This window comes from Ranitomeya variabilis, chromosome 8 (assembly GCF_051348905.1).
Source record: "Ranitomeya variabilis isolate aRanVar5 chromosome 8, aRanVar5.hap1, whole genome shotgun sequence".
In the NCBI taxonomy this organism is placed as follows: Eukaryota; Metazoa; Chordata; class Amphibia; order Anura; family Dendrobatidae; genus Ranitomeya; species Ranitomeya variabilis.
The window spans coordinates 217,428,776-217,454,572 of record NC_135239.1 but is presented as its reverse complement, the minus strand read 5'-3'; the positions used below and the strand labels follow the sequence as shown (position 1 = coordinate 217,454,572).

General features: G+C 47.0%; 1 long non-coding RNA gene across 2 annotated transcripts in view; it reads right to left on the bottom strand.

The window, feature by feature from the left end:
* The window catches only part of LOC143788891 (uncharacterized), a 334,430-nt gene that overhangs the window by 255,068 nt on the left and 53,565 nt on the right, over positions 1-25,797 (bottom strand). The window contains exons 3-4 of one of the 2 annotated variants that reach the window (XR_013218742.1): positions 23,644-23,702; positions 8,473-9,189 (exon numbers count right to left, since the gene is read on the bottom strand). This is a non-coding gene — a long non-coding RNA (uncharacterized LOC143788891). Of the gene's footprint in view, positions 1-8,472; positions 9,190-23,643; positions 23,703-25,797 lie in introns of those variants that run through there. The other variant, XR_013218743.1, reaches the window with a different exon arrangement.

The window sequence follows — 25,797 nt, the reverse complement described above, 5'->3', positions numbered from 1 at the left end:
CAACGGAGCCTGCATCAAACAGGAGGAGGCGACCTATGACATATCCATGTGTCATATGTGCCAGAAAAGATGCGGCCTCAGCACCGGAGCCTGCATCAAACAGGGGAGGCGACCTATGACATATCCATGTATCATATGTGCAAGAAAAGATGCGGCCTCAGCAACGGAGCCTGCATCAAACAGGGGGAGGTGACCTATGACATATCCATGTGTCATATGTGCCAGAAAAGATGCAGCCTCAGCACCGGAGCCTCCATCAAACAGGGGAGGTGACCTATGACATATCCATGTGTCGCATGTGCAAGAAAAGATGCGGCCTCAGCAACGGAGCCTGCATCAAACAGGGGGAGCGACCTATGACATATCCATGTGTCATAAGTTGTAAAAGGGGTTAGAAGTAACTCTCTTTCCAAATATGAGGTCAGATGGTCTTCATGGATCCTTTATTTTCCTTCAAATGCCGATTACCATGATCTTAATAAGGCTTGATTGTTAACCAGTATGATCACTTTTTTTGAGGACTATATATTCCAAATTGTCTATAAGAGGTATGTTTTATACTGTTTTTTCAGATTAATCTTTTCCCCGTTTTTCCATTTCTTTTTCACCTCCCTCTTTCCAGCTTATTATTCCTCCCTTCTTTTCCTTCCTCCTTTATTGTTTCCTTTCTCTCCGTTTATCTCTCTCCTTTTTATCTCCCTCTTTAATCCTGACTTTATTCCTTGTTTTTCCCTTGCTCCGTTGGGGGCGACAATTTACTTTGCTATTAATGTTAATTTGTACTGCTCATTATATATGTTTATTATGTCATAGGTCGCCTCCTCCTGTCACAATAAAAACTACTTTAACATATCGAGGAACATTGCACTGACAGCGCAGACACAGCTCATACATAGTCTGGTCTTTTCTGTGAAAACAAATGGAGGCAAAACCTGGAGGATAAAGAAACAGCGGTCTCTAACATCATGTCCTCCCTCTATCTGAAACTGAACCTGTCAAAAACTGAACTCCTCGTGTTCTCTCCCTCTACTAACCTACCTTTGCCTGACATTGCCATCTTCGTGTGCGGTTCCACCATTACTCCAAAGCAACATGCCCGCTGCCTTGGGGTCATCCTTGATTCCGAGCTTTCATTCAACCCCCACATCCAATCACTGGCTCGCTCTTCTTATCTGCATCTCAAAAACATTTCTAGAATTCGCCCTTTTCTTACTTTCGACACTGCAAAAACTCTTACTGTTTCACTTATTCATTCCCGTCTGGACTATTGTAACTCTCTACTAATCGGCCTCCCTCTTACCAAACTCTCCCCGCTCCAATCTGTCCTGAATGCTGCTGCCAGGATCATATTCCTCACCAACCGTTACACCGATGCCTCTACCTTGTGCCAGTCATTACACTGGCTACCCATCCACTCCAGAATCCAGTACAAAACTACTACCCTCATCCACAAAGCACTCCATGGCTCAGCACCACCCTACATCTCCTCTCTGGTCTCAGTCTACCACCCTACCCGTGCCCTCCGCTCCGCTAATGACCTCAGGTTAGCATCCTCAATAATCAGAACCTCCCACTCCCGTCTCCAAGACTTTACACGTGCTGCGCCGATTCTTTGGAAAGCACTACCTAGGTTAATACGATTAATCCCCAATCCCCACAGTTTTAAGCATGCCCTAAAAACTCATTTGTTCAGACTGGCCTACCGCGTCAATGCATTAACCTAACTATCCCTGTGTGGGCCATTAAAAAAAAAAAACATAATCAGGTTCCTCGCATCATGTTCTCATACACTTTATGCAGTTAATAGCACTCTGTGTCTGTACTGTTACATACTTAGGCAGTTAACTGGTTCATGCAGCTTTACATGAACACCCGAGCCTTACACTATGGCTGGTCCTAATAACTAAAGCAATTGTTACCATCCACCTCTCGTGTCTCCCCTTTTCCTCATAGTTTGTAGCTTGCGAGCAGGGCCCTCACTCCTCTTGGTATCTATATTGAACTGTGATTTCTGTTATGCTGTAATGTCTCTTGTCTGTACCAGTCCCCTCTATAATTTGTAAAGCGCTGCGGAATATGTTGGCGCTATATAAATAAAATTATTATTATTATTATAAACAAGACAGAAGAAGAATTGACGCCTTCAAAATGTGTTGCTGGATAAGGATGTTATCAATATCATAGAAGAACAAACCAAGCCAGACATGTCACTGGGAGCAAGGATCACCGAGCTAGGACTTCCCTACTGTGGACAAATGGTATAAAGAGAGCAATCACTGGAGAAGGACATCATGGGCGGGAGAATAGAAAGAACATGGCGAAGAGGAAGACCAGCAACCCGATGGCTGGATACCATCAAGAGAACGGCGGAGAAGACCCTGGTGACAGAGCGGACTTCTATCAAGTCGCCATGGCTCGAGAACGAGCTGATAGTTGCTAATAATAAAAATCATCATGGCCACCATCATCCAACTAAATTTACGGATTAGTTGTCATATGAAGAGTTAGTAATGCTAACAAATCATACAATCACTCCCGCCATCTCGTTTACTGTGCAGCCCAGCACTCCAGTGCTTATTTCATGTTGCGTTGAGTTTCCGTCCATCCGTCGGTCAGTGCGTATTGGTCATTATATTCCAATTTCCTCTGAAGTACGAGCATCTCTGTTTAGACTAATATCAGCCAAAATGTCACCAGATGTTCATTGAAAATGGCTTTATATGAACCAGCTTCACGTCATGTATCTGACTGGTGGAACATTTTCATGGCTGTCCTGGTCTAAAGCCCTCCAGCATCTCCAATCCCTCCTCTCATGAATAATCTCTATGGCGTTTTCTCATTCTCCTCACTGATAAGATGCAGCCAAGCATGTCAGAAGATTGCACTCACTTCTTGGAAAAATGCAAGAAACCTACATATAGCTGGCAGAGTAAATGAAGGTAATCACGTCCCTACTGCTTCACAGGTAGATGTGAGATTTCCCTGTAGTGTCACCTCCAAGAAAAAGAGAAGATCTTCATTGAGGAGGACACCTCTGTGATTGTCCCCACGGCTTATGCAGAGATCATTCAAGCAGTCATCTGTTTATATCATCTAGTTATGTGAATTCATTGAGGAGTGGAACATTTTACATTCATCTAAGTCGACATAATGGTGGAGATCCTGATATTGAGGCATATGGCAGCTGGCATCTCATCGCTGGCAAAGCTTCAGTTCTTCAGCAAATCAAGCCGAACCTTTGACTTGCAGCACCAGAGACAAGAGAGCAGGCTGAGGATTTATCTGGTTCTAGGTAAATTGTGGGAAAATTCTGCTCATTGGACTGAACAATGAAGAGGAAGACCGACAACAAGAAGGAAAGAGCAAATTAGAAGAATCTGGAGCTGCCGAGAGACTGGAAGACCCAGCAGCAGGTTGTGGAGTCACACAGGGAACAGGAGCTGATACCCACATGACGACACTTACTACTCTTCAGTTCTGATATAACAGCTGGGCAATGTACAGATTAATGATCATACTGAGGGCTGACGAGCTTCCCGGTAGGATCAGAACAGGTGCCCAGGGGCAGAATAAGCAGTTGGAGGCCATTATTCATATGGTAGAGTCAGTAAAGCATCTATGTCCGATGAAGCCCCATATACTGGTCCGTCCACCTCTTCATGCACCCCTGCACTTAGGACCAGAGCCCCCTCTCCGAACGTGTCCACGAGTGTATTTGGGCACATGCCACCTTGGCACAGCTGGAGCTAGATGTGGCCCAGTGGTTGGCGCAGCTGTTTCCCCTTGTCCTTCTCTTCCCTGTGTCTGCCTGGTGTCTCTGTGTTCAGCTATAATTAATATCCGGGCTCTCGGCCTCCCCGAGGCTCTGTGTTGCTCGGCCTTTGTGCGTCTCTGCCTGCCTCCCTGTGGCTCGGTAATAGTGAATCATTCTCGCTCTCCCGTCCTCCCCATTGCTCAGAGATGCTTTCCCTCTGTGTCTCCATTACTTTCGAGTACAGTGGAAACAGTTTTCCTGTAATATTACAATCCGCTTCTCAGCAGTCATGTCGGCTCTACGTAGAAAGAGTTTTGAATTCTTTTTCTCAAATCCTCCTGATGCCCCCTAAATTGTAGACCCACCGACAATATTGGGAATATGACTAATACCAAGCACTCGCTTTGATTATAACGGTCTCTTGGGTAAATTATTATTGCGATTATATTAAGAAAAGCAGGACTACGGCCAGGATGGCCACAAGGATGGCCCTGGTCGCTCATCGGTGTGCGAACAATTATGTGTCTCTTCTCGCCTCATCTCGTCGGTATCAATGATTCTCTGGGTTGGAGATGACTTTTCATGTAAAAAGTGCAACCACCAAAGTAACATCTACAACATACATGTTGATTCTGACTAACTGCATGTTGACGGGATCAGAGGCACCTCTCAGTGTAAGGCGAAAGTGTCCGAGACATGGGGTGCCGCGGTCACAATCAGGAGTGGGTGATAATACAGAAGTGGTGACACGTTTCTTTTACACTTTTCCTCTGATTGTTCTCCTGGTTTTCGCTTACAGATACTTACAGATATGTAGAATACTGACCAAATACTGAGCGTGTGAGTGTGGTCTCAGCCCAGACTTTGACTGCGGCGCCCCATGTCCAGGACCCTTTCGCTGCTCTGAGCCTGTAATCCAGCCTTCCTCCCCTAGACATTGCGCTGCTCATTTCCCAGTACAAATCAGACAGCTGTGGGCTTCAGTCCAGCTGGTCTTCCCCTCCCCGACCACCTCCTCATTTCTTTGGGGGAACATTTATTCTGCAGAGTTGGCATCCACCCTCAGTCCACCATGGCGACTATTGGAATGAGCGTATCCCATACACGGTGCACATCTGGAAATTCAGACTTTAAGGCATCAAGTCAAACAGGCATTGACGGGAGGAGAGATTTGCCAAAGGGCTTTGTAACTACACTACACAGGCATTTTTGGGCCACCTTAGAGATGCAATCGTTTACCATATGCTTGCCCTATTGTTTCATTCCATCTATCAGGAATTTTATCTTGTAAACCCCAATTATTGCCCAGGAGGCTCCCAGATGTGAGAGGAGGAAATGGCCAACAACTAGACACCTTTGTGAAGAGCAGGTGCTGCGCAGATATAGCCCGAGGGTGGAGGAGCCGTCCACAGAGCGGGATGTAATGTGGTCACCTCGATGCCACCGCTGACATGGTAGGGTAGTGAGGCCCTATTATCACCCTAACCAAGGAAGACACCTAATAATTACCTGTTCTCCAAGAAAGCCGCAAATCAATCAATATGGCTGACAACGCAGCCCCCACAGCCTTCCTAGACCCCCAAACAGGAAAGCTGCCTCTTTAATGTGCTGATACAACCTTACGTCCATCGCATTACTTAAATACATGTATGTCCGATTGTACATTTTGGGGAACAGTAGTGACAGCCCCCTTGAAAGATATAACGGTCGCTATCTTGATGTTGCAGAAACAAATATAACTAAGGTTAATGTCTGAATTCCTATTTTATCAGCTAAGTGGCAGAAATTTTGGGAATTTCAGTGAAAAATCTCTACAAATAACAGATTTCCCCTCAGATAAGTGAAGTGCAGTCAGGCCTTTTCCTGCAGCTCAGGGGTGACACATACATCTTGCAGTATTTTGACTTTCTCTGCTTCTTTGATTGCCAGGATTTGCAGCTTTTAAGCACATCCTCCTTCAGATCTCCTTCCATTGTTCTTGGTATCTTTCCATTCATTGTCTCTGGCTAGAAGTCCTTTATCTGCAGGAATTCTCCCTCCTTTTCTGATGTAATTCCAGTATTAACTTACAAGGTCTTGTTGACATCACACAACATTGATGAAGAGACCCCCGGGCAGGTGGAAGCGTCCTCCTCATACTATCAGGTGCAAAGATCTGGTCGTGAGCGGGTCCGGACCCCAGAGCAGCTCTAGAAAGTGCAGAGTAACATGAAGGTACCAGCGCAGATCCGAGATCTCCGGCCACACAGCCAGGTGGTGAATAACCCCAATAACCATCTGACGTGGAGGAAATCTTTACACCTTCTTCCATCTTAGTCTGACGTGAGTCTTCTCAATTGCTCGTATTTACTGCAGCCGATAAAATATAAAATGGATTGCCTACTTAGCAGGACATGGACGGAGGACATTTGTACATCAGTTGCAATAAATACATGTTTTCCAATATTTCCCACAAAGAAGCCCAAGGACAGTTGACAACATTTTTTTTTACAATTTCTTCAGTGCACATCACCTACCCAGGGGAGAGTATATCTAATTGTACCAATCATAGCTAATAAAAATAGAAATTAGACTGTTTTAAAATGCAACTTTTCCCTCCACATTCGCAGTGTTGCACGGCCTGTCATTTCTAAAATATTATGTGCACATCTTGATCCTATTATACGTGCACAAACAACGCAGGTCAGAGTCTTTCATGGGCGTTGGGTAAAGACGTGCCAAGTCTTACTTAATGCCCTTGTATCCAGAACTGCTGGTGCTGATCGTGGATGCCATGGGTGCATCAACATTTTTATAGCGGTCTCATGCTTTCCAGTCTTCCAACCACACTTTTTATTCAACTAACTACTATGGAGTCAATGTTACTTTCAATACAGAGAGAGGTTAACTACGGAACAGTAAAAGAAAGAAATGAGCAGTGAAGATGATGAGTCCAAAGACCAGGAGACTAGGAGAGCAGGAAAGGAGGAGAGCAGGAAAGGAGGAGAGCAGAGGACCAGGAGAGCGGAAGACTGAGATATCGGGAGGCCAGGACAGCAGGAGACAAGAGGACCAGGAGAGCGGAAGACAAGAAGACTAGGAGAGCAGAAGACCAGGAGAGGACCAGGAGAGCGGGAGACAGGAAAGCAGAAGAGCAGGAGGATGAAGAGAGCAGAGGATGAGGAGAGCAGAGGACCAGGAGAGCAGAAGACCAGGAGAGGACCAGGAGAGCAGGAGACCAGGAGAGCAGAAGGACGAGGAGAGCAGAGGACGAGGAGAGCAGAGGACCAGGAGACCATGAGAGGACCAGGAGAGCGGGAGACCAGAAGACCAGGAGAGCAGAAGACCAGGAGAGCGGGAGACCAGGAGAGCGGGAGACCAGGAGAGCGGGAGACCAGGAGAGCGGGAGACCAGGAGAGCGGGAGACCAGGAGAGAAGGAGGACGAGGAGAGAAGGAGGACGAGGAGAGAAGGAGGACGAGGAGAGCAGAGGGCCAGGAGAGCGGGAGACCAGGATAGCAGAAGACAAGGAGACCATGAGAGCAGGAGAGGACCAGGAGGGCACCAGGAGAGCAGGAGACCAGGAGAGCAGAAGACCAGAAGAGCAGAGGACCAGGAGAGCAGGGCTGCTGAGCAAAGTGGAAAATGGGAATGTGTGGAAAATGGGAATGTGGCATTATAGAGGCTTTGAAGGCTGCAAACTGAATTTCTGCAGGGAGAGAAGAGTTAGCAGTGACCTGTGGGGATCACACCTAAATAAGGGCCATCAATAACAGCTTGCATGTATGATGACCACAGCGGTCTCAGTGGCCACAAAACATGCCAGATTTACAGCTAAGGTAATTGATCAACAAAACGATTGCATAAGAGCGGAGGGGATTACAAGCTTTAGATTAGGCTTTTTTTTCAGATCCAACTTATTTTTCTTGCACATAGTACAGATGATCGATCAGATTTAGATCTAGGAATTAGGAGAGAAGTTATCGCCTCAAACCTCAGAGAGCTCCTGTCTGACCATCATCCCACTACTGGGGAAACCCACTGTCATGAAGGGGGCACAGTATAGTGTGTTACTTCCACATTACAACAGGACTAGAACCAATATCTCTGCAGAACATTGCCCCATCACACTGTCTATGCCAGCTCATCTTCTTCCCAGAAAACATACTGGTACCATCTCTTCTGAAGGTAAGTGAAGCTCACAAATCTTGTTGTCCACATGAAGGAAAACAAGTCATTAGCCGGCTGCCTTCTTCCATCCCACATCTATCCAGTTCAGGTGTTCACAAGCCCATCATATCCACTCTGATTTTGGAGAAAGTCAGCACGAGCACTGTCCAGTTTGTGACTTCACAGTCCAAAACACAGCAAGCTGCGATGTTCTGACACTTTTCTATCATAGGACAGGCAGAGCATCACAGCTGACACCTTTCTATCACAGCTGTGATGCTCTGCAGACACCTTTCTATCACAGTTGTGATGCTCCGCAGACACCTTTCTATCACAGCTGTGATGCTCTGCAAACACCTTTCTATCACAGCTGTGATGCTCTGCAGACACCTTTCTATCACAGCTGTGATGCTCCGCAGACACCTTTCTATCACAGCTGTGATGCTCCGCAGACACCTTTCTATCACAGCTGTGATGCTCCGCAGACACCTTTCTATCACAGCTGGGATGCTCCACAGAAACCCATCACAGCTGTGATGCTCCGCAGACACCTTTCTATCACAGCTGTGATGCTCCGCAGACACCTTTCTATCACAGCTGTGATGCTCTGCAAACACCTTTCTATCACAGCTGTGATGCTCTGCAGACACCTTTCTATCACAGCTGTGATGCTCTGCAGACACCTTTCTATCACAGCTGTGATGCTCTGCCAGTGTTCTCAGAGTGGCTGTAGCCGGTGACTAGTTACATCTCTGGTAGTGGTAGAAGTCTTGTGCAGCATCATGTGAAGTAATGAACAAGTCTTATCTCAGAGTTGTTCCACTGCTGGCAGGAAGCTGTTAAATAGTAAATGTACTAAACATCAAGGTCGCATGAATTCATGAAGGTCCATGACAAAAGGTCCATGACAGAAGGTCCACGACACCGGCCAAGAGAGAACTGCAGCTCCACTGTCATTTCTCATAAGAAAATCTTTCTCCGATATCTGCCATGTAATTTCTTTGTCGCAGCCGCCGTTCGGTTTTTGTTCACGCCTGAGGAGTCTTGGAATAAAGTTTCTGATTCTCCGCTATAATCTCCTCTCATACAAGTCTCCTTTCTGCAGACATTATCACTTCTCGCACTTTCCTAATTTGCTAGGAGCAGTCAACTGTTCGCCTCTATTCAGACAGCGCCGTTCTCTGATAAGTCATCTCATTGTTTTATTTCACAAAGAAACGTATCTCCCTCTCCACACGTTCTCTACTAATGATAAGACTTAAGACTGCGCATTCTGTTCTCTCGAGGCTGGAAAAGACGAATGTTATAGAAAACACACAATGAATAGTGAATTAGAAAGTACGTGAGGATTCTGCAGAAGTCCTCCAAATCGGTGACCCCAGAGCTGCGCTGCACAGCAATGTCTGCACTGGCCCCGACGCATGCTCTGCCCTAACCTTGCATCAAACCTTACAGTATTCAACGTAGTTTACAAAAGACAGTCAAATCTACGATTTACAGAAGGAACCCCTTTATTAAAATATAATCTTTATTAGGTATGTTTCAAAGTATAAAGTCACGATCCCTATATAATGCGAAAAAAGTGCAACTATAGTGCAAGAAATCAAAGGACATGTCCAAAGGGTGATACCGCCCTATAGCCTTCTATAAGACGAGCCCCCCATCGCTACGGGAGGTCATCCCTTCAAAAGATAACAGAGGTAGCGCTCTGGTGATTACGTGGCCTATCCCAACTAATATTCAATATAAAGGACAGATAAAGGCCTACACCCCAATAGGACAACAGATAAATGAGAGAATGTACATAGAATACAAGAATAATACACTCCTCTGCCCCAAGAGCACGTGGTCATACCTATGAACTGATGCACTCCCAAAAAATTTACAAGTTTAGGATTCAGAGTAAAAAAAAAAAAGGGGAACAATATAAGTGACACACGGACGACCGCTAGTGTACAGACACAGTGCTTGTATAACGTATAGCCTATAGGACGGGGTCCGGCGGTGTACGGTGATGGAAGGGGGCACAATACAGGTGACACACAGACGACCTCTAGTGTAGAGACACAGTGCTTGTATAACATATAGCCTATAGGACGGGGCCCAGCGGTGTACGGTGATGGAGGGGGGCACAACACGGTGACACACGGACGACCTCAAGTGTACAGACACAGTGCTTGTATAACGTATAGCCTATAGGACGGGGTCCGGCGGTGTACGGTGATGGAGGGGGGCACAACACGGTGACACACGGACGACCTCTAGTGTAGAGACACAGTGCTTGAATAACGTATAGCCTATAGGACGGGGTCTGGCGGTCTACGGTGATGGAAGGGGGCACAATACAGGTGATACACGGACGACCTCAAGTGTAGAGACACAGTGCTTGAATAACGTATAGCCTATAGGACAGGGTCTGGCGGTGTACGGTGATGGAAGGGGGCACAATACAGGTGACACACGGACGACCTCAAGTGTAGAGATACAGTGCTGGTATAACATATAGCCTATAGGACGGGGCCCAGCGGTGTGCAGTGATGGAGGGGGGCACAACACGGTGACACACGGACGACCTCTAGTGTAGAGACACAGTGCTTGTATAACGTATAGCCTATAGGACGGGGTCCGGCAGTGTACGTTGATGGAAGGGGTGTGCGTTCCCCGATAGCTGCACCTAATGCATCCCTTCCTACTTGTGGAGGCCTAGATTAGTAACGAGAGATGGCGCCCCTGCCCGTGCGTCGTCTGTCCCTGAGCTGCCCTATAAGTTCCTTAGCAGCAGACGACGTCATTACCAGCGTACCTGTACAGCTAATGAATGCAGGCAAGACAAAGGTCCACGGACAATAATTATCATACATTTTATAGCGCCATTTATTCCATGGCACTTTACATGTGAAAAGGGGGCATATATCGACAAATACAATAAACATGAGCAAAAACCAAGGCACACAGGTACATAAGGAGGGAGGACCCTGCCCGCGAGGGCTCACAGTCTGCAGGGGATAGGTGAGGATACACTAGGAGAGGGTAGAGCTGGTCGTGCGGCGGTTCAGTAAGTTGAGGATCACTGCAGGTTGTAGGCTTGTCGGAAGAGGTGGGTCTTCAGGTTCTTTTTGAAGGTTTCCGTGGTAGGCGAGAGTCTGATGTGTTGGGGTAGAGAGTTCCAGAGTATAGGGAAGCACAGGAGAAGTCTTGGATACGGTTGTGGGAAGAAGAGATGAGAGGGGAGCAGAGAAGGAGATCTTGAGAGGATCGGAGGTTGCGTGAAGGTAAGTACCGGGAGACCATGTCGGAGATGTATGGAGGAGATAGATTGTGGATGGCTTTGTATGTCATTGTGAGGGTTTTGAACTGGAGCCTCTGGGCGAAAGGAAGCCAGTGAAGGGCTTAGCATAATGGAGAAGCTGGGGAATAGCGGGGAGACAGGTGGATTAGTCAGGCAGCAGAGTGTAGGATGGATTGGAGTGGTGCCAGAGTGATAGAGGGGAGGCCAGAGAGTAGCAGGTTGCAGTAGCCAAGGTGGGAGATAAGGGCATGCACTAGTGTTTTTGTGGTGTCGCGGTCAAGGAATGCGCGGATCCGGGAAATATTTTTGAGTTTGAGACGGCAGGAGGAGGCAAGGGCTTGGATATGTGGCTTGAAAGAGAGGGCAGAGTCGAGGATCAATCACCCAAGGCACCGAGCGTGTGGGACTGGGGAAAGTGAGCAGCCATTGACATCGATGGATAGGTCTGGTGGGGGGGTAGAGTGAGATGGGGGAAAGATGATGAGTTCTGTTTTGTCCATGTTCAGTTTTAGAAGGCCGAGATAGCAGACAGACAAAGTGAGATTTTGGTGAGTAAAAGGAGGTGAGGTCAGGTCCGGATAGGTAGATCTGCGTGTCATCGGCGTAGAGATGGTACTGCATACCGTGGGATTCTATGAGCTGTCCCAGGCTGAAGGTGTAGATGGAGAAGAGTAGGGGTCCTAGAACTGAGCCTTGAGGAACACCGACAGACAAGGGGCAAGGTGAGCAGGTGGTGTGGGGGAGGGAGACACAATGTTCGGGCTGTCAGATATGACTAGATCCAGGATAGGGCCAAGTCTGTGATACCAAGAGATGAGAGGGTCTGTAGTAATAGGGAATGGTCCACTGTGTCAAAGGCAGAGGACAGGTCCAGGAGGAGGACAGAGTAGTGTAGCTTACTCTTGGCGGTTAGTAGGTCATTGGTGACTTTAGTTAGGGCAGTTTCAGTTGAGTGATGGGGTCGGAACCCAGATTGTAACTGGTCAATGAGGGAGCAGGAAGATAGATGGGAGGACAGTTCAAGATGGACATGTTGTTCCAGTAATTTGGAGGCGTAAGGGAGAAGAGATATCGGGCGATAGCTAGACACAGACGATGGGTCGAGGGACGGCTTTTTGAGGATGGGTGTGATCTTGGCATGCTTGAAGGATGAGGGGAAGACACCTGTTGTGAGTGAGAGGTTGAAGAGGTGTGTGTTAGGGTTGGGATGAAGACCATGGCAAGGTTAGGGATGAGGTGGGACGGTAGCGGGTCAAGCGTGCAAGTGGATACAACAATATATGCTTGATGCAGGGAGGATACGTCATGTCCCAGTTACGTGCAGTCACAATGAATAATACTAATAGTGCCAAACTGGCATCAACTGATACCTACGTGTAACCACATGGGAGTGATAGAGAAGCCAATGTACATCAAAGGAAATAGCCATACTAAACTGAATCTCCAGTACTCCATGTAAGACAGAGGGCGAGGCGGTGACAACTTGTCATTGTTTTGTTGTCAGCTTGAACCAAGCGTCACCTACTATCTCCGACTCTGGAATAAAGCCTCATGTCGGAGTCAGGCTGCGTTCTCTACAATAACATGGAGGCTTTGCAGATTTCGGCACTGTGGGGGGACACTTGTCTCACTTCACAATTTGCAGAAAGCACAGAATAACATTTCTGGAATTGTTCCCTGACGTGCGGCGTGTTCTCGGGTTCATAATGTTCGTGGTGGCCTGCGCGGTAATAGGCGGGCTGTTGTCGGGAAGCCGCGAGGAGCCACCCGCGGAGTTCACTCTAATCCTTGGTGAAGCATTGTGTGCAGGAGAGGACGGCGGTGAGGGATCCCTGATCGCAGATTACTCGGCTAATCACATCACCAGCCCCCGCCACTCAGATATTACACACAATTAGGAAAGCAGCAATATTTTATGTTCTTCTTTATTAAAGCGGTAATAAGCGTTTCTAGCATTTTTCTGTATTAGGGGATGTGAACACGAGGAGTAAAATGTCTGCTTCTCTTGGCAAGAAGAACGCAGCTGCAAAAACGAGCTTTTTTGATAGATTTGAGTGAACGCAATGGTGAAAACGCCCAGAGAAGTGACGCTGCCGATTATTTTCTGCACCAAAAATACTCCGTGTGCGTGACACGTCAGGCTCCTCATTCACTGTGCTGGCATCAGGACTGCTTCAGGTTTTGTCACATATGTGCGTAGACAAAAGCCACAAAAACACACCAAATCTGCAACATGTGCACATAGCCTTAATGTCCTTGGTTCCGGCTGTAGCTCTGCTCAGTCCGTGTCCTGCGGTGCTCCCCGATCCAGGTGGGAATGCTCATCCTGTGCTGCCTGTTTCAGAACCAGAAGGTGAGGTGATTCACATGGACACCAGATGTGAAACATTAGGAAAAAGCGGAGGAGCAAAAAAAGAGCAATAGGGTGCTATCTGTTATAAGGACAGTAAGGTGCCGGGAATTGCTCCCCTGGTAAAGTTGTGGGTCACACAACGATCACGCGTGAATTTGTAAGCTGTGATTACATCCGGATGAAGTCTGAAGACTCGGAAACGAGTAGATAAGTCTACTTGGTATCTGGAACCATTGTTTCTCCTCTGGGAGGTGTGAGACATAAGTGTTCCCTGACCATCTACAGGCCGGGGGTGAGGGCTCCTATGGGCACTGGCGCCATTCCTGGCACTCACTGCTGGCGGCACCCAGCATCTGTTACTTTACTGCGGCTCATCATTACAAGCCAGTTTGCTTATTTTACATGTACGGCTTTGTTCAGACAGTGCATGAAACAACTGGGCCACAAACTGCTGATGTGACGGGGTCTTTGGGCTGCTCTGTGCACTCGTCTCCCTTCTCCCTACGCTGACATGCACCTTCAATACCATCCTCCCTGTGAGGTCCAGATTTCACACCGATCCGAAATTAGTTGGTCCGAAGCCAGGATTAAAGCTACTTGTGGCAAGATGGATGACCATGACGGGAAAATAAGGGCAAATGTTGGAAATGTGCATTGAAGTGAAGCTGCCCCGCTCAGGGTGGATAGCGCTGGTCTATGGGGCGGACGCTTCGCTCTCGTGGAATTCCAGGGTTATTTCACCACTGGGTTGAGCTCACTGGTGCGTACTGAGCAAACATGGATGCAATCGCTGAATTTTCACATATCTGACACACTAGAGTGATTCGGGAGGAATGTTCGAGTCAGAAGTACAAACCATCTGAATTTGGAGCCCAGGCCCAGTCCTGCACACAGTGATACAATGAGTGCTGGCTAAAGCGTGACCATGGAAAGTGCGAGTCAGTGTCTATCACACGCTGCTCCACCACTCATGGTCCTCAGGAATAGAACATGGTCTCATCTGGTACATAGCAGCCTCTAGTCACATGCAGAGCTGCAAGAAATCCGCCCACCAGATGACTCCCCTGGGTCTTCGTGTGGCAGTAAAGTGATCATCTTTTATCGTTACTGGAGGCTCGATTCCTTGTGCATCATCATCATCAGCTCTCCATGTACTGACTTCATTCTAACCTTGTGTTTAAATGCAATTTGAACTGCAGTGTAAAGCATGGAGGAAGAATGGGGCTTCTGAAGGTTCAATCACAGACTTCGATGTAGGGACCAGTCCTGGGTCCCTAGACCCAAAGTCAACTGCATACGTGAGACTGTGAAGTTCAGGTTACGAGACCTGCGGCTTAGTCTGTACATCGTTGTCCAAGCTTGGACTAAGAAACATGGAGCTGAAAGGGAAAGATCATGCCGAGGTCAGAACACATAATTGTTAAGATGACCACAAGAAAATCTCTGGTGGGTTGTGAGTGACAGCGAGCAGAGCTGTGTGTACAGGTGGGGTATAGACTCACTGTGGAGACCGTGATGTGGCCACCTGTATAGCACTGGTGATTACACACAGCCGCTGCCAGATGCAGGACGTGGCCTTGTACATGGCCTTCCCGCCACCATCCTGTTATTGACCTGTCACACACCGCACTGCGGCTTCATTCCTGTTCATCCTCTCGTCCTTCACACTCTTCATTATAAGGATTTTATGAACTACAACAAAGCAGAGAGATCCCGTCACTGACTCTGTGCCGGTGCTAATAGCACAGCATATGGAGGAAGCTCCCATCAGCACAGAGGCTTACAGTCTAAGGCCGGCGTCACACTCAGCGTATGAAAATACGGTCCGTTTTTTACGGCAGTAATACGCAGAAATGTTCCCAAAATAGTGATCTGTATGTCATCCGTAGGCAGGATGTGGCAGCGTATTTTGCGCATGGCATCCTCCGTATGTAATCCGTACTGCGATATTTTCTCTAATCTAATGGATTTATGTGCTCAAATATTTGTTAAAACATATATACAGTAATATATATATATATATATATATATATATATATATATATATATATATATATATATATATATATATATATATATATATATATATATATATTTAATTCAGCGCTAGATAGCATAAAAGCCGGTAATTCAATTGCCGGCTTTTGCTATCTCCTTCCCAAACCCTACATGATATGAGACATACAGTGGTGTTCAAAAGTCCAGCATAAACATGAAGAAAACTATATGTTTCATACTTCTGCATCTCTACAGTGAAACTGGTGGAACATATGGAACATATATGTTTTTGTAATCCCTCATTGTATGCCATACTCATTTTTGAATGTCCCAAGTGTATAAATTGTTATGGTATGCGCATTTTTGATAATTTTTTTTTACAGCTTAACCATACCTACACCAGTACAGTGTGTAGAATGGTGAACAGGTTTCTAAGTTCATTAACTTCCAATGCAAGTTCACAAAGACTTAAATTTTACTTTTTAAGATGTATTATTTTTTATTTAATTCAGAGTCCTGAAAAGGGCCTTTTGAGTGCATCTTAAGCTTCTAATACTTTATTGGCCAGCCTTTGCTCTTGAGCACCAGCTTGCATCTCTGTGGCATTGAGTGAACAAGCTTCTGCAGATGTTCACGAGTGATGATGTGGTTCCAGGACTGTATCAGAGCCTCAATCACCTCACTCACACAGCTCAAACACTCTGGCTTGTACTCTTCATGTGGGAACCTTCTCACATAAGACTTGCCATCATTTCCTAAAATGCAAAAAGTGCTTTCATCACTAAATAGCACTTTTTCCCACTCCTCCTTCCTCCATTTTAAATATTTCAATGCCCACAGTTTTCGCCTTTGTCTTTGTATGGCTGTCATCAATGGCTTCTTTCGGGCCTTGCACCCTCTCAATCCTGCTTCCAAACATCTCTTCCTAACAGCTGATGTTGCTACCTCAATATTGCACTTTTCTTGCCATTCTCGCAGAAGCTGAGGAGAGGTGAGCTTTCGATTGGCAAGGGATGTTCGTATCAGTACTCTATCCTCCCTTTTAGTTGACTTTCTGGGCCGACCAGATCTGGGCCTGTCCTGGGTAATTCCAAGCTGCTTATGTTTCTGCAAAATTCTTACGAGTGTACTCTGATTACAGCCGACCTTCCTTGCGATCTGGGGGCCAGTATAACCCTCTTCATGTAGCACCACAACTCGCACACGATCCTCCGCTGACAAAAACCTGAAGGCTCCCATCATAAAACTCTACAGTATGATTCACTAGATAGACCAACAGATAAAACAAACAAACAAAGCAGCAGATGGGATGTAATGTGATTGGCTGCCATATCCAGGTTATGATTGGTCACAAGAACCTCATCTGTGATTGGCTAATTTTGGATCTGAAGCTGTACAATATTTAGTTGTGCTTTCAATTCCCATATTGTTGCAATAATTTCAGGCAAAACTGCTTCAAAAGCTAAAAATATTACAGGGAGAGAATGCAAAATTGCATTCTGAACAAAACCATATATAATATGTCATATTAGCATCGAAGATATTCAAGAGAAAACGTTTAAAACTTGAAAAATCAATTTATCCTATACCTATGCAGGACTTTTGAACACCACTGTAGTTACATACAGTAAACCATGTAGCGTGGGAATTTTTCCCACGCTAGAGTTCATATGAGGACATCCAGCAGAGGGCGCATCACCGCGACTCAAGGTAACTACAGGACGTTCCCCTGCACTCTTCATTCCCGGTATTTTTACAGCCACGAGCACAGCTGCTTTAGCAGAGCTCCTGGGTGTAAAATGATTTAACCCCTTCAGATGGATTTACTTCGTGGGACGTGACCTGAACGACAGAAGGTATGGGATATTGATGATTTTTTATTTTTCCTTTGTTACAGAACGAGGGTCTTCAGGTGGATTAAGAGTAGAATAAAATATTAAAACACCCTGTGTCTTTATTTCATTAAAGGACTTTGTAATAATGTGTGTGTTTTATTAACCATTTCGTACAATTGGATTAATAATGGATAGGTGACATAATTGACGCCTCTCCACTATTAATCTGGCTTAATGTCACCTTACAATAGCAAGGTGACATTAACCCTTCATTACCCCATATCCCACCGCTACACGGGAGTGGGAAGAGAGTGGCCAAGTGCCAGAATAGGCGCATCTTCCAGATGTGCCTTTTCTGGGGTGGCTGGGGGCAGATGTTTTTAGCCAGGGGGGCCAATAACCATGGACCCTCTCTAGGCTATTTATATCTGCCCTCAGTCACTGGCTTTCCTACTCTGGCGGAGAAAATTGCGCGGGAGCCCACGCCAATTTTTTCCACGATTTAACCCTTTAATTTAATAGCTAGAGGGCCCAAATTTTGCACATACACACTACTAACATTAGTAGTGTGGAATATGCAAAAAAAAAAAGGGATATGAGATGGTTTACTGTATGTAAACCATGTCTCACATCCTGTCGGGTTTGTGAAGGAGAAAGAAAAAGCCGGCAGTTGAATTACCGGCTTTTATGATATCTAGCGCTGTATGAAATATAAATACCGGTATATCTATATATGTGTATCACTGACTATATATATATATATATATATACCTATTCTATGTGTACACATTTATTCTACCCATTCTATTCTATTGTCAGTGCGATTTTTTTGCGCAATACGGTGACATACGCAGCATGCTGCAATTTTCTACGGCCGTACAAGACCGTATAATACGGATCAGTAAAATACGGCAGATAGGAGCTGGGCCATAGAGAATCATTGGGCCGTGTGCAATCCGTATTTTCTGCACCTCTCATACGTCAGTAAAACTCGCTAGTGTGACGGCAGCCTAATACTCCAATATCGAAAATGAGCACAGGCAAGTGACAGCGCAAACTGGAGAACAAGACGAGCAGTCAGTCCCCAAGTCAGTACTGCCCCAGTCAGGTGCAAGACATTACCAGTAACCCTGAGCCGCCATGTCACCAAGGTCACATGACCTTCTGGGTAATGCGCACATGTCTCTGTATCTGTGCATGTCTCGGTATGTCCGCTGCAGTCTCTGTATCTGTGTAAATGTCTCTGTATCTGTGCATGTCTCGGTATGTCCGCTGCAGTCTCTGTAGCTGTGCATGTCTCGGTATGTCCGCTGCAGTCTCTATATCTGTGCATGTCTCGGTATGTCCGCTGCAGTCTCTGTAGCTGTGCATGTCTCGGTATGTCCGCTGCAGTCTCTGTAGCTGTGCATGTCTCGGTATGTCCGCTGCAGTCTCTATATCTGTGCATGTCTCGGTATGTCCGCTGCAGTCTCTGTATCTGTGCATGTCTCGGTATGTCTGCTGCAGTCTCTGTATCTGTGTAAATGTCTCTGTATCTGTGCATGTCTCGGTATGTCCGCTGCAGTCTCTGTATCTGTGTGCATGTCTCGGTATGTCCGCTGCAGTCTCTGTATTTGTGCATGTCTCGGTATGTCCGCTGCAGTCTCTGTATCTGTGTAAATGTCTCTGTATCTGTGCATGTCTCGGTATGTCCGCTGCAGTCTCTGTATCTGTGTGCATGTCTCGGTATGTCCGCTGCAGTCTCTGTATCTGTGCATGTCTCGGTATGTCCGCTGCAGTCTCTGTATCTGTGCATGTCTCGGTATGTCCGCTGCAGTCTCTGTAGCTGTGCATGTCTCGGTATGTCCGCTGCAGTCTCTATATCTGTGCATGTCTCGGTATGTCCGCTGCAGTCTCTGTATCTGTGCATGTCTCGGTATGTCCGCTGCAGTCTCTGTAGCTGTGCATGTCTCGGTATGTCCGCTGCAGTCTCTGTATCTGTGCATGTCTCGGTATGTCCGCTGCAGTCTCTGTATCTGTGCATGTCTCGGTATGTCCGCTGCAGTCTCTATATCTGTGCATGTCTCGGTATGTCCGCTGCAGTCTCTGTAGCTGTGCATGTCTCGGTATGTCCGCTGCAGTCTCTGTATCTGTGCATGTCTCTGTAGCTGTGCATGTCTCGGTATGTCCGCTGCAGTCTCTGTATCTGTGCATGTCTCGGTACGTCCGCTGCAGTCTCTGTATCTGTGCATGTCTCGGTACGTCCGCTGCAGTCTCTGTATCTGTGCATGTCTCGGTACGTCCGCTGCAGTCTCTGTATCTGTGCATGTCTCGGTACGTCCGCTGCAGTCTCTGTATCTGTGCATGTCTCGGTACGTCCGCTGCAGTCTCTGTATCTGTGCATGTCTCGGTACGTCCGCTGCAGTCTCTGTATCTGTGCATGTCTCGGTACGTCCGCTGCAGTCTCTGTATCTGTGCATGTCTCGGTACGTCCGCTGCAGTCTCTGTATCTGTGCATGTCTCGGTACGTCCGCTGCAGTCTCTGTATCTGTGCATGTCTCGGTACGTCCGCTGCAGTCTCTGTATCTGTGCATGTCTCGGTACGTCCGCTGCAGTCTCTGTATCTGTGCATGTCTCGGTACGTCCGCTGCAGTCTCTGTATCTGTGCATGTCTCGGTACGTCCGCTGCAGTCTCTGTATCTGTGCATGTCTCGGTACGTTGCACCGGGTTTGCATTCTGTAGTTATTTGGTGCCGTTATAAATATGGTGCCAATAATGGAGGGAGCAGACCCCGCCATTGTGGCTCCCTTATGACCCTTGTGTGTATTTTGCCTGTTTCCAGCACTCGCTCAGCCTCCTGCTGTCTCTTCCTCACTCTCATCATGTATATTCTGCGTCTCACTTTCCCTCCTATAAAGTTTCTGTTAGTTTTGAGCTCCTGTGCTCCGACCCCTGACCTCCCCCAGCTCCATCAGGGACTGTAACAAATGTAAGGGATTTATTTCCAACTAAAAGAATAACAAAAGTCATCAGAAGAAGGGACAGGGACCCTTGAAAAGTGTCTCAGCTGACTGTGGGAACCTACAACAGTAATCCTAGTAATATGTATATATGACGGCCCAAACCAGCGCAGGTGAGGAGGGAGAAGGGCACCCTGGAGGTAACATGGTGGGAGCTATTGTTAGGAGGCTGGATCCCAGTACCCCCCATAGTGAGGAGGCAGAAGGAGCCCCTGAGACTGGCACTATGGGGCAGGCACCTGGGGTCGCAGGTAGAGGGGCATAGAGTAGGAATCTCCCAGAAACCCCCGGCTGCACTAACAGCTGTCCTCCTGAAGGGCTGCACGGTTCAGGGCCAGGCTGAGAGATAGTGAAGGTTTGTGCCTCATCATCCTCGCTGCTCGCAGCCATCAATCTTCATCTTACATTGTCCTGGTGCACCTGTTCCCTCCCCCCTCGCTCTTCATGCTCTCGCCTTCACTTTCCAAAAGTTTTAAACTTTTTTTTTTTGTCTTGATTTCAGCAAACACAGCAGTCATGGGAAAGACATACAAATCACCTCCATCCCGCGCCCTACTAAAAACACACGGCATTCCAGACCCCAAACCTCAGCCTTTATGTGACGGGAGAGGATGAGGAAGCTGGATGACACGCGGCTGAGCTAAAGAAAAGGCCCATTCACACTTTGGTATGTGTTCACCAAACTTTACAGCATGTTAAGACCTGAGGGTCAGACTGACAGACCTCACTTTAATGGGGCGACATTTCTGTAGGGCACTGCCGTACTACACCCCAATAATCACGGAGGAGCCCGAACGTCACTCACCAACGCGACCCGTGAACAGGAGAGACTGATCGAATCACAGAGTAAATGAGCTCGTTCCCAGTATAAAGACTCCATATATTAGGAAGATAAAATCTATATAATCGACATAATGTAGAATTGGGCAAGAGGAACAATTATTTAAAAAAAAAATGTCAATTTCAGAAGTCTCTGCATCTGGGGCTTCTAGGACATCACTGCTCTCTGATTTTACCCCATGGAAGTGCCGTTAGCACCGACTGTGCACCACATAGTCATCCTCCACTTGTGTTATTTGCCATCAGTCAGCAATGAAATCCAATCTTCTCATTAGAGGCTTAAATCTGGCATCTTTCAAATGTGGTCACGTGTCAGAGAGCCCCAGTGCCCCGTCTCCCTAATGGGAAATGTCAGAATGTGTGATGACGACTCCATCAACAAATACTAGAGAAAGCCCAGTAACGAGGAGAGAAGTGGAGATTCTGGCACGTCTTCTCCTCCACATAATGACACCAGCGCGGTCTGTGCCGTGTACATATTGTGGGGCATCGTGGTAGTGACAAAGGCAGACACAGTACATATAAAGAAAGAGTGCGGCTTTATTTTCAGCCAAAAAGGTAACAAGCAGTAAAGAAACCAAGTACAACAAAGACTTGCCAGGTTAGGCGCTAACTAACATACCATACCGCAGACTCGCGCTACCAGGGTATGCGGGGCTCAGCTGTCCAACAACTCAGCATTTAGCACATTTAAAATCGCTGTACATATCTGTCACAACTCTGCTGTCAGGTTTCCTGGGACCAGGGGCTTATTCCCTGTCTCCAACGCTAAGGGCGCCCTAGCTCGCCTTGATAACTTCTGATGGTGAAGACGCCGGGGCCACGTGCCTTGCCTTAGCTCCTGAATACGCCCTCAGTCTGTACCACCCTTCCCCACCCAGGCAAGATGGGAGTAGCAGTGTACCAACCATCCACAACTTCACCCTACGGGACCATGTAGAGATTGAAAGGCATCATCAGTGAACATGGCTGGTTTACAATGAGTCTTCATGTACGTCGAGGCCACCGCAGCCATATCTGCTTGTGAGTGCGAATTAGGAGCAGCCCAATAGTAGGTTTATGCACAACTGCAGCCTGTGGAGGATCCTACACCTTGTGGGGACACCAGAGGCTCCAGCAGCTTCACATACCTGTCTGCTGCTTTGTAACGGTATTTTACCAGCTGTATTCTAAGGCCAGGGTCACACTTGCGAGAGCAATGCGAGAAACTCGCGCAAGTCTTTCACATCAATACCCGGCAGTGCCACCGGTAGTCGGGACCAAAGCGTGCGGTTGCATGTATTTCTATGCAGCTGAATGCTCCTGCCCGAATGCCGGTGGCAGTGCCAGGTACTGATGCAACAGACTCAGGCGAGTTTCTCGCATTGCACTCGCAAGTGTGACCCCGGCCTAAATCTAATGACTTCATTAGGCAGAACCTTCCTAATTATACCTGTATCTGCACGGGTCGTCTATGCTCTGTATCAGTCACGAATCGCTTCGCAAAACAATAATCGAGCTTGAGTTTCCATGAAATATCTAATGTTTTCATACCTTGCCCGAGGCTTTGCACTAAGCGATGCTTTTCAGAAGCAGATATTCACCACTGAGCAAGACACAGAACTACAAGGTATTCAGTGCTCCGAGACAGGCCGAAGTGAGGAGGCCAAGCCTGACCACCACTGAGCAAGACGCTGAAGAGAAACGTCAGGACTGGGCCGAGAAGTATGTGTTCACAGAGAGGAGATGAGACGACTCTGGACGGAGTAAATGGATGGGCCGGGACCAGATCAATACAGGACACAGACTACAAACTCACCCCTCAAACCTCCAGCTGGTGATTAGAAGATACTTTCACCAGAAGGGGAGCAGTGAAAAGTCTGCATCTCTTCAAAAAACCATAATTATTCTGCAGAAAAGGCCTTAAAGATGCAGAAAAATGACCGCGACGTCACAAAGGTCCTTCGCGGCGCGCAATGCATCCTTGGGAACGGAAGCCGCCGCATGTATCGCGGAGAGCCGGGAGAACTCCGGGGGCTGTCGGAAGGTAAGTATATCCATATTTTTTATTTTTATTCTTTTTTCTTTTACACGAATATGGATCGCAGGGCCTGAAGGACGGTCTCCTATCCTCCAGACCCTTGAAACCATCCGACACCGCTCCCTGCACCATATGCGACGACTTCAGAGCTCGGCACATGCCGTACCCGCTGTATAAGACGACCCACGACTTTTGAGAAGATTTTCAGGGGTTAAAAAGTCGACTTATACGCCGGAAAATACGGTAAATATAGTACTATATCATCACTGAGGACAAGGGCGGCCATGTTACTATATATATATATATATATATATATATATATATATATATATATATATATATATATATATATATATATTACTATATCACACTGAGAAGGGTGGAAATGTCAGAAGTTTGTACTTACTTCTAGTTTCTCATATTTTCAAGTTTCAGGATTATTCACCTTCTGGACTGTGGACAGCACTGGAAATGTTCAATAATAAAATTATCAACAACATTACGAGTACTCTAATAATTCTGCACACGCTGCAGGTCATAAATCCTACAGAGCAGGGAGCCGAGGATCTTACATGCTGGTACAATTATATGTGCACACAACAGCTTTTTCTGCCCAGAACCCACCTGAAAAAGTGCTAAAAATACTGCAAAGAATGAGCATAATGCACAGCAATGTAAAAACCATTTGCTGTGAAAAAGTTCAGTCTTTTTGAGAATTTTTTAAGTGCTTCAGGCTTCCAAAGCCGTATAGCGACTAAAAGTGACCTCTTCACTCTCCAGAGGCTTCTTCTGTTTGGAAGACACTCACTATTAAAGGGGTTGTCTGGTCCAAATCGATAAGCCTGCAGTCACTCTATGCAGTGTGCATTGCGGGGGTTCGCTGGTTCTGACCCGAGACAGGATGGCCACGTCAGTAGACAGGGCACGGCCTCACTCTATACAAGCGTATGGAGCGAGGCCGCGCTCACTGGCCGGGTGTGTATAACTCATATATACCCTCCGGTCCAGAGTCAGAAACCGGCGAATCCCCGCAGTAAGTGAGCTGGGGGGATTCATAAGTCTGCAGTCACCTACAGTGACTGCAGACTTATCGATTTGGACCAAACAACTTTAATGGCTTACATTATTTAAAAAGATGCCGCAAAAATGCTGAAACGATGCCAAGCAAAAACTTTCAGGAAAAACTACACCAGCGTTTTCCTGAAGTGTCCTCGCCTCAAATAACTTGGAGAGTACAGGGGCAACAAGAGCTATAGATATAAATAAATAATAATATCCTGATCCAGGACTGAGGAAAGACCTGTCCGGCGCCCTGGAAAGCTGAGTGATGACTGACATTGGAGCAGGACAGGATACTGCCGGTCATTCCGAGGGTTTTAGGATGACCTGTTAGTAGAGCCATTCCTCTCAGCATCCCTCACACATCCTGACAGGCCCCCAGGAACTTATTATAAACGCTTGCAGTTAATTAGGTAAATTGCTGTGTAATGAGCAACATTAAAATATGAAGGATTCCTCCAGCTGTCAGTGAGGCCGCTCCCAGGACGTCGGCCCCTCGCTGGTAAACAGGGATTCTGGTGCCAACAATGTCTGAACAGTTTGATATTAAGTTTATGGTGCTGATTAAGAATATGACTTCGGTTTTGCCAGATCGGCTTTACTTTTTGAGATCTTTAATACTTAATTAATTACAGTTGAACTCAGTCTTTTATAGCATTATAAGCTACAAACTGAAATACTAAATAATTCTACAGGATATTTCATTACCTAAGACACTAAAGAGTAAAAAGACCAAAAGCGATTCTATCTGTGATCACACACCGGTCAAATTGACAAGGCTACAACCTGAGGTCCACCGATCGACCAAACCGCTGCACGACTAGCTCTACCCTCACCTACTGTATCCTAACCCATCCCTTGTAGATTGTGAGCCCTCGCGGGCAGGATCCCTCTCTCCTCCTGTATCCTCGCCCATCCCTTGTAGACTGTGAGCGCTCGCTGGCAGGGTCCTCTCTCCTCCTGTATCCTCACCCATCCCTTGTAGACTGTGAGCCCTCGCGGGCAGGGTCCTCTCACCTACTGTATTCTCACCCATCCCTTGTAGACTGTGAGACCTTGCGGGCAGAGTCCTCTCTCCTCCTGTATCCTCACCCATCCCTTGTAGACTGTGAGCCCTCGCGAGCAGGGTCCTCTCTCCTCCTGTATCCTCATCCATTCCTTGTTGACTGTGAGACCTCGTGGGCAGGGTCCTCTCTCCTCCTGTATCCTCACCCATTCCCTGTTGACTGTGAGCCCTCGCGAGCAGGGTCCTCTCTACTCCTGTATCCTCATCCATTCCCTGTTGACTGTGAGCCCTCGTGGGCAGGGTCCTCTCTCCTTCTGTATCCTCATCCATTCCTTGTAGATTGTGAGCCCTCTCTCCTCCTGTATCCTCATCCATTCCTTGTAGATTGTGAGCCCTCACGGGCAGGGACCTCCCTCCTACTGTATCCTCACCCATCTCTTGTAGATTGTGAGCCCTCACGAGCAGGGTCCTCTCTCCTGTATCCTCACCCATCCC